The sequence below is a fragment of the Ictidomys tridecemlineatus genome, chromosome 5, assembly GCF_052094955.1.
Source record: "Ictidomys tridecemlineatus isolate mIctTri1 chromosome 5, mIctTri1.hap1, whole genome shotgun sequence".
NCBI classification, from domain to species: domain Eukaryota; kingdom Metazoa; phylum Chordata; class Mammalia; order Rodentia; family Sciuridae; genus Ictidomys; species Ictidomys tridecemlineatus.
Genome location: NC_135481.1, coordinates 149,089,870 through 149,098,608, shown reverse-complemented (window position 1 = coordinate 149,098,608; position 8,739 = coordinate 149,089,870).

Sequence of the window (8,739 nt, the reverse complement as noted above, 5' to 3'; positions counted from 1 at the left end):
TAAATTTAAGTCTTCCTTTAGGCAAAAGCTTACTTCTCAGAACATACCAAGGGCTGTGTTGGTGCCAGGCTTAACATGTCCTGAAGCCTTCTTCCCTTCCTGCAATTTAGAGGCTAGAAATGAACCATTTCTAACAATGCACTTTGAAATGATCCCAGTCCTGTTGTGAAGGAAGCAATTCAGATTTTTTTAATGAATTCTGTTTCCTGCCTTGTAAATGACAATGTTAACCACACCTAAAGAGCATATACAGTTGACCCTCTCCCTGAGGGTTGCACTTCCATGGATTCAACCATTGAAAATCTTTGGAGGGAAGAATTATGTCTGTACAGAACATGTACTAAATTAATGGCACAATTAATGGCAAATTAAATGCTTTAAAAATTATGACAACATATTTTTGTTCTTTGTCATTCAACAATATAGTGTTAACAACTATTTATAAGACGTCTATGTTGAATTAGGTATTACAGAGTATACAGGAGGATGTGTGTAGGGTCTATTTTATTATTAGAGCTTCCACTGACGTTGGTATCTGGGGTGGGGAGTGGCAGGCAGGGTAGAATCCTGGAACCAAGCCCAGGTGGATAATAAGAAATAATGGCGTATATAAGGAAGAAAGGAAGGGAAGGGAAGGGAAAGATTGACAGTCTCATACTCCCTGTTCCACTCTGGCAAGTTCCTGTGGGGGGTTTCACGTGTATTTACGGTTTGTTGTAATAGTGGACGTACAGTTTGGCATCTTGAACTTTCTTTTCTCCACAATGATCATTTTAAATCGTCTTTAAAGGCTGCCTTCTTCCTAGAATTGAAGGTTCCGCTAATATTGGCTATCTCCAGTGTCCCACTTTCCCATCTTAATAATGCCATAGGAGCACCCTCTGCACAGGGTCCTTTTTGTGGTTTGGGTCATGTGATGGATTTCCAGAGGCGGCACATCTACTTCTAGGGCCGAGTCACTGGGGTTTGGACCTCCTGACATGACACAGTCATCTGGTATTTTTCTGGTCAATGTCGACTAGCATTTCTAATAAAAACTTTTTTAAAAGCCAGTCAGAACAATGAAATGACCTTCAAGAAATACTGGGGGAATGTTGCGCCCAGTATCTTGCTTACCTCATCCGCAGGAAATGGCAACTCCACAAACCCAGCTCTGTGGCCGTAAAACTTTAGTCACAACAGAGTGAGAAAAAAAAGGGCAGACAGATATATTGATGACTCAGGGAGTGAGGACAGGCAAGTTCCAGACGCAAGGCTGTTTGGGAATGAGGTACACTCCATGCTCAAGCCATGACCCTCCTTGCAGGAGACAGGTTAGGCCTGGCATGGACCGGAAGCTGCCAGCTCAAGATAAGGGCAGCTTTTTCCAGACTTGGCAAGGCGACTAGAGTACTGAATAAAGGTTAGATGGGACCAGAAATACCAGGCGTCCCCTAGAGAGCCAGAAGTGATTTTCTGGTAAGGAAAAGTATACATTTGCAAACAGATGGAAATGAGTTTTGATGTTCAAAGATGAAACTACTGACAAATTCTAGGCAAGTTTTGAAGATTGATGATGTATTTATAGAAAAAATATTAAAAATAGTTATAATTTATTATCTGGTTTTGGTGCTACTTAGAAGCCATAGCACATTACTGGATTTGAAGGTAGTGTTTGGCTATGGGCTAGAGTCCCAGCTCTTGAAGACTCCCTGAATGTTTGCTTTTGTAGGGGGTGCAGGTGGTAAAGGCAAGATACCAGCCCATCCCCTGGCAGAAAGGGACAAGGAGAGGTCCTTGTTCCACCCCTGCATCATTGAAGTGGGGATTTCTGAGAGGGCCATGGACTCCAGGGAAGCAACTCTTAATAGATGGACCTTAGCAACTTTCCAAGGGCTAAAGGATCCCAAAGGTCTGAAGTGGCTCACCAGGCTGTCACTGGGTAATGAGCGGTTTGCATCATGATTCGTGGGCCTTCTGTAAAGTTAGATTTGGGGATAAGCCTTTCTCTCCCGAAAGGATGTGCCTTTCAGCAAGTGCTGAGCAGTTTCTCTGAGACAGTTTGTCCGCACAGTCACTGTCTGGGCCACGTCCTCAGGAGGGTGTGACTTGTATGTTCCATCAATAGGGCAGATCGAAGGCCCTGTCCAACCCTAAGTGGTTTGTTGTGGGTCTGCCAGGAGTTACTGGGCAGCCTTGGCCTCTGCCTGTTGAGGAGATAGATCTCAGCTACCAGATCTCCCAGGGAGTGAGGAAGATGTGTGGCTTCTACTTTCTATCAGTCTCAGGGACCCTCTGGTTAGCCCATCATGGCCCTGGACCAGTGACTTACAGTCCCATCTCACTGCCTTCCCCTCTAGCCAAGGGCTAGATGCTGTGACCGTTCCCTCCAAGTGACTCCTACCAACTGTACCTCCAAGTTACTTTCCTCCAAGTCACTCCACAGCCCCCTAGTTGCTCCGGGAGGCGAGTTTGTCACAAAATTGCTCCATTTCTCTCCCCATGGGGTTCACTGACAGCAAGACTCTGCTCATCTTGATTTCCCAACATATGTGTTTGCCTTTCTTCTGCCTCAACAGCAGTTAGTTTAAAATTAAAAGGAAAATATCCGCAGGCCACAAGATTTGAGAGAAAATGTGATCCATACGACTTTCATGGGTTTGTTACTAAAACACTGCAGACTGTCTTAAAATGAATGGTCTGAGAGAATGCAGAGCTGCCAACTTTGATGATAATACTGTGCAAATTGAAATCCATTTGCAGATTGTGACATCAGAAGCATGGTTCCTACTTGTGACAAGAAAGTGTTGTGCTCGGGTTCTAAATGGCAAGCAGGTATCCATTACTGCTAATCTAGGAGTTTTGCCAGTCTGCAGTCCTCAGGCCAGCATTAAAACTAGATGAGAGCTTGCTGCACTGTTCCTATGTGCTCTTAGCAAAACACCCCTCTCCATGGGGTGTGCTGCTTGCATATGGCTCCAGAAGCATCAACTAAATTGTACATCCCAAAGTAGAAGATCTCAGGTTGGAGACAGGATGAAGGATAGTGATTTTACGGTATTGTTAGGTGTTTCCCTGTTCCCCATTTTATAGATCAACTTGTGGTTACATAAGTCCAAGAGAATTTAAGGGGAAGGGCAGTAAATAAAAAGACAAAGAACTGGGCTGATTGTGATGTTTGCTTTGGCACTGAGGTAGGAGACGGGGCCTCAGAACCAGGCTGACTTGAGCAAGTCGGCCAGAGGTCCTGGCCAGCTAGGAGTGGCTCATGAACACTGATTCCCAACTCCATGTCTAGTGACATCATACCAGGAGCCTGAAATCCGCTGAGATGAAGTATTTACACTACAGGAAATGGCAAATGCTTCAAAGCAGTTTTGGTTTTTTTTTTCAAGTTGGATTTACCAGCACAGTACTGGTTTGGATCAACTCCACAGATGCTCCTCCAGGTTCTGGGCCAATCTGCCTGGCTGCAGCTGTGTGATTGTGGACAAATTCTGTGTGCCAGAACTCAGCTTCCTTTGCTGTAAAATGAGAACAGTTATCTTTCCATCACCTCCCAAGATTAAATAGAGAATCAATTGGACTTGACTCTCTTGTTCCTTTAGGCCAATTATAATGTCGTTTTCCACACCATTTCCACCTTCCACTCTGAAATGTCACCTCCTTCCACACCCACATCTGGTGAGTCATCAAAGCTGCCAAGTCCAGTTAATGTCACCAGGATGGCCCCTCTCCTACCGCATTATATCCAGACAAAGCTGCATTGACAAAAGTATGACTTGCCCATTTCCAGCTCCTCCAGTCCAGCCCCTTCCTTAAAGCAAAACAAAACAAATCTTACCTGACTTTCCTGCTTAGACACTGCACCTGTTCAATCCCAGGTTATGTGGCCTGGCTGCCCTAGGCTCTGCTGGAGTAGCCTCTGCATGCTTTTTCAATCTCCTCTGTGCTCAACAACTCCCTGCCCATCACTGCAGCCCATTCACCCCTTCCCTCTACTGAAGAAGAATCCAAGATGGCCAAGAGGCATCCTATACCTAAATGTCCACTTGTGGATTCCAGCAACACTACCCTTTCAGTTCGGCCTTTCCAGGTTTGGTCGTGCCTTCCTATCCCAATCCCAGGCCCCCTTCGCACTTGCTGAGGTATGTTCTGTCTCTTAGCTGGGGACTTTGTGTCTCCATCTGCTGGTTGCCTGGTCACCATATCAAGGTGGTCAAGACCAACTCAATCATCTTTGGGAACCCCCAGGGACCTGGAAGGTCATGGGGTGCAGCCAGTGCTAGTTCCCTTTATTTTGGCTGAGTTATTAGTTAAGGAATATAATAGCTAAAATTAAATATTTCTATAAAGACAGCCTGGGAATTTCATTTTTTTAGGTGAAAACAATCAAACAGCTTCCAGTACAAGAACAAGAACCTTACTTCACAGATATGGAATGTTTTCTGTCTGGAACCTTGAAGTTAACATTTATGGAGCAGTTAGGAAGTACCAGGTACTTCATTTACTGTGAATCAATCCCTGTGAGATCAGTATTCCTGACCCCAGCTGCAGATGAGGGATTGAAGTGCAGAGTTTAGGTAACATGCCCAAGATCACAGAGCTATAAATGGCAGATCCAAATTCAATACCACTTCAGACTTATTCCAGAATCTATGTCTGTGGAAAAAGAAAATGCAATGTATCCCTAATTGCCAGAAAGATTCAAGATTTTCAACTTAGATGACTCACAGATTATCAGAAAAAGGAAGCTCCTTGAATGGAAGTTATCAAAACTATAGAACTAAGGAGCTCATAAATAGTTTATCTATTTTTATTTCCTCTGCCTTTTAAAAGGTTAAATTTTTTAAAGTCCATTTTCTGTCACTATAACAAAATACTTGAGACCAGGTTATTTACAAAAAATAGAAATTTATTTAGCTTACAGTTCTTGAGGCTGGGAAGTACAAGGGCATGGTGGTAGCATTTGATAACTCTTCTTGTTGCATCATAACATGGTGGAGGGGTATCACATTGTTGAGACAAAGCAAGCGTTCTAGTTCAGGTCTCTCTTCCTCATCTTGGAAAGCCTTACGCCATCATGGGGTCCCACCGTCATGACCACCTCTAATTGGAATTACCTCTCAAAGATATCACTTGCAAATCCCATCAATCTATGAATTTAGGGATTAGGTTTCCAACACAGGGAACTCTGGGTAACACATTCAAATCTTAGCATTCAATAAACATGCTATTTATGTAGATACAATAAAATATTTTTTTTTCAAAATGCACAGAATTTGGAAAATTCTAGTTTCAGGAGAGGTGGAGTGGCTTGAATCACACGAATCCTCTCACAAATAGCAATTATAAACTGTAGAAAAAAGTAGCAACAATAAAAAGGAACAACTATTGGAAGGCCCTGTAAAATAATCAAGATCAGATAGAAAAAAGAGAATCTGACTTTGGAAACAAGGGAACTGCTTTGGAGCAAATGAATATTATTTATATAGCCCTTCCCTGGATGGTGCTCACCAGGCTACAGAGAACTTGGAAAGTTCCATTATTATTATTGGCTTGAGGTATCATAAGATGGAATTGAGAGCTGCCAGAGTCCCTAGAAGTAGAGGAATAAGTCCCAGGAAGCAGGGAGACTGGTTGGAACTCCCAAATCTGCATAGTCACTCCCCTTCGGATTCCAACTCACTTCTACATATGTTTCCCTAGAGGAGTCTCCAAGGAATCTATCAGAAAGCAATAGCTGGAGGACTGAGAAAAGCTAATTAGAGATTAGCTCCTATTGCAGGGGAGTCAGTATTTGGAATTAGAGTCCCATCAAGTTAGAGGGGCTTCATAAACACCCTGAGATTTCCACTGAAATCCCAAATGGGCCATATATTCAGAGCAAAGACTATGTCTCATATTTATCATAAGACCAATGGCATACCTAAACTATATGTACCCTAATAATGTGCAAAAACCAGTCTTCATAAAATCAAGATGATCTATCAGAAATTTAATATTCAGGAATTTAACTAAAATCCATTCTCTTCAGAGGAAGATAACACAATCCAGAGCTTATACAACAGATCATCTGAATTTCCCTCTTAGTCAGGGTTTCTTAGTGTCTTGGGTAGAGTTTTAGAACTAACATCTTCACCCTAGACCCTCTTTACACGAGGCCCTATAAATACTAGCACTTACACTAGGGCTTCTTCCCAAGATCTGCTGGTTGCCCAGCTGCCACAGAAGACATTATTAACTTTTGATTAGTAGCTGTGTAAATAAACAGGGAAATGTGACCTATAGCCGAGGGAAAAAAATCAGGCAATAGAAAACTTGAGATGAACCAGCTGTTCAAATTAGCAGATAAGAGCTTCGAAACAGCTCTTATTAAAAGACTCAAGGACTGACAGGAAATGTTGTCTTAATAAGTTATAATGAGAAACTTCATTGAGAAATAGAAAATAGAAAAAAACTTCATATTCTGACAATATTTAAAATGAAGAATTCACTAGATAGATTTAAAAACATATTGAAAATAGCAAAAAAAAAAAAAAAAAGTAAAGAAATTGGCAAAACCCTGTAAGCCTAATTAGGAGGAAAAAAAAAAAGAATAGGAACTGGGAATGTGGCTCAGTAGTCAGTAGTAAAGTGCTGATTCAATATTCATGAGGTCCTGCGTTCAATTCCCAGGATGAAAAAGAAGAGGAGGAGGACAAGAAAGAAAGAAAAAGGACAAACCAAGAGTTAACAATATCAGGAATGAAAAAAAGGACATTACCACTAGATCCTAGAGCTACTTAAAAAGTAGTAAGACAATATTATGATCATATTTATTTAAAAAAAACTCATTTACCAAAGTTGCCATAAGTTAAAATAGATAAACCAAATAACTCTATGTGTAATAAGAAACTTACTTTGCAATTATAAAAAAAAAATCACTGTCCTTGGGGGAGAGGGGTAAATCTAGCCCAGATGACTTCATTTACTGATGAATTTTATCAAGATTTAATGAAAAAAAAAAAACCAGAAACACTGTTAGGAAATAGAGGAGGAGAAAATGCCAAATCTCAATACCAAAACCTGACAAAGACATCACAGGAAAATTCCATCATAGGAGAAGATCTCTTATGGACATAGCCACAAATCTCCTTATCAAATTATCTCTTTGTGCTGCTATGACAGAGTAGTTGAAACTGGACCATGTGTAAGAACAGAGATTGATTTCTTATAATTCTGGAGGCTGGAAGTCCAAGTCAAGGATCCTGCGTCTCATTGAGTCATCCCTGGTGGAAGGTGGAAGTGGGGGGGGGCGCTTGTACACTGAAGGTGAGGAAAGGAGGGAGGGAAGGGAGAAGAACCAGAAACCCCACTCCCTGCACACCTCACCCACACTCAAGATAACAGCTTTAATCCCTTCGTGATGGCAGAGCCCTGGTGACCTGCTTACCTCTTAAAAGTCCCACTGATCAACACTGTCCCATGAGAATTAGCTTTGGGAGACACAGTCAAACCATAATAAAAATGTTAGCAGTGGAGTCAAGCATCATGGGAGGGTCGGGCCAGGAATGGTGGGTTGTTGTGATACTCCAAGATCAGTCAATAGAACGCATCAGGTTACTGATCCATGATGGGGGCGGGGCATGGGAAGAATGGAAGAACTTTGGATTGGGCCAAGGGGAGGGTGAGAAGGGGAGGGGGCATGGGGCAGGAAAGATGGTGGAATGAGACGGACGTCCTTACCCTAGATACATATATGATTACATGAATGTTGTGACTCTACATCGCATTCAACCAGAGAATTTAAATGTTGTGCTCTATTGGTGTACAATGAATTGAAGCGCATTCTGCTGTCATGTATAAAAATGAAAAATAATTGTCTCCAAGTAAAAAAAAATGTATCACTTTAATAGAATAAAATAGAAAATCATATAAACATAAGAAGAAAAGGCTCTAAATGGAATTCACCACTCATGTGAGGTAAATTCATTCTCAATCCCATAAAGAGACGTGTGCAGAGACCTGAGAAGGGACTCATCCACTGACTGGAAGGGAGGCCTTCACCCTCCAGTGGAAACAAGGCAAGGCTCTCATCTCATTACTTCTAGTTTGTATTGCCTAGAGGCCTGAAGTAGGGGGTGGGATGACTGCGGAGATGTCCTGGCCACTGGTCTCTGGCCAGGGGCTCCACAAGTCACTGCCACGTCCTCCCTACTCCATCACAAGGCCTCTTTCTCAGTCTTGGTAGTGCCCCTTGTCCCATCCAGGAATCCTTTGCCACCTTCTGGACCTCTTCTGCTTCCCTGCCCAGCATTGCCAGGAACATGGGTGAATCTGGGATGTGGCTCACAGCCTGAACCCTACAGTTCCCACGGCCCTCAGGCTCCCCAAAACCCATGGAGTCAGGAGAAATGGCCCAGACACAGGTGACCCATCTCTAAGCTGTCCCCTCACTTCTCTGCACCCAAGGGTTTTATCTCAGGGGTGTGAGATAATTTCTCTGACTTACATGTATGCTTTTTTAAGTTAAAAAGTCAAACACTTGACTACATATGGCCCTTGACTTATGATGGAGTTATATCCTGACATTAAGTCAAACCCCCCGTCATAAGTTGGGGACTGTCTATATTTGTTGTCTTTTTTTATCATCTGATGTTTTGCAGTCATCCCTTGAGGAAAAGGATGTTTTATAGCTCCTATTCTGAGTGAGGAAGCAGCAAAGGGCAGCAGGGATTAGTAGGGTGGGGGAAACATTTATTTCCAAAACACAACTGC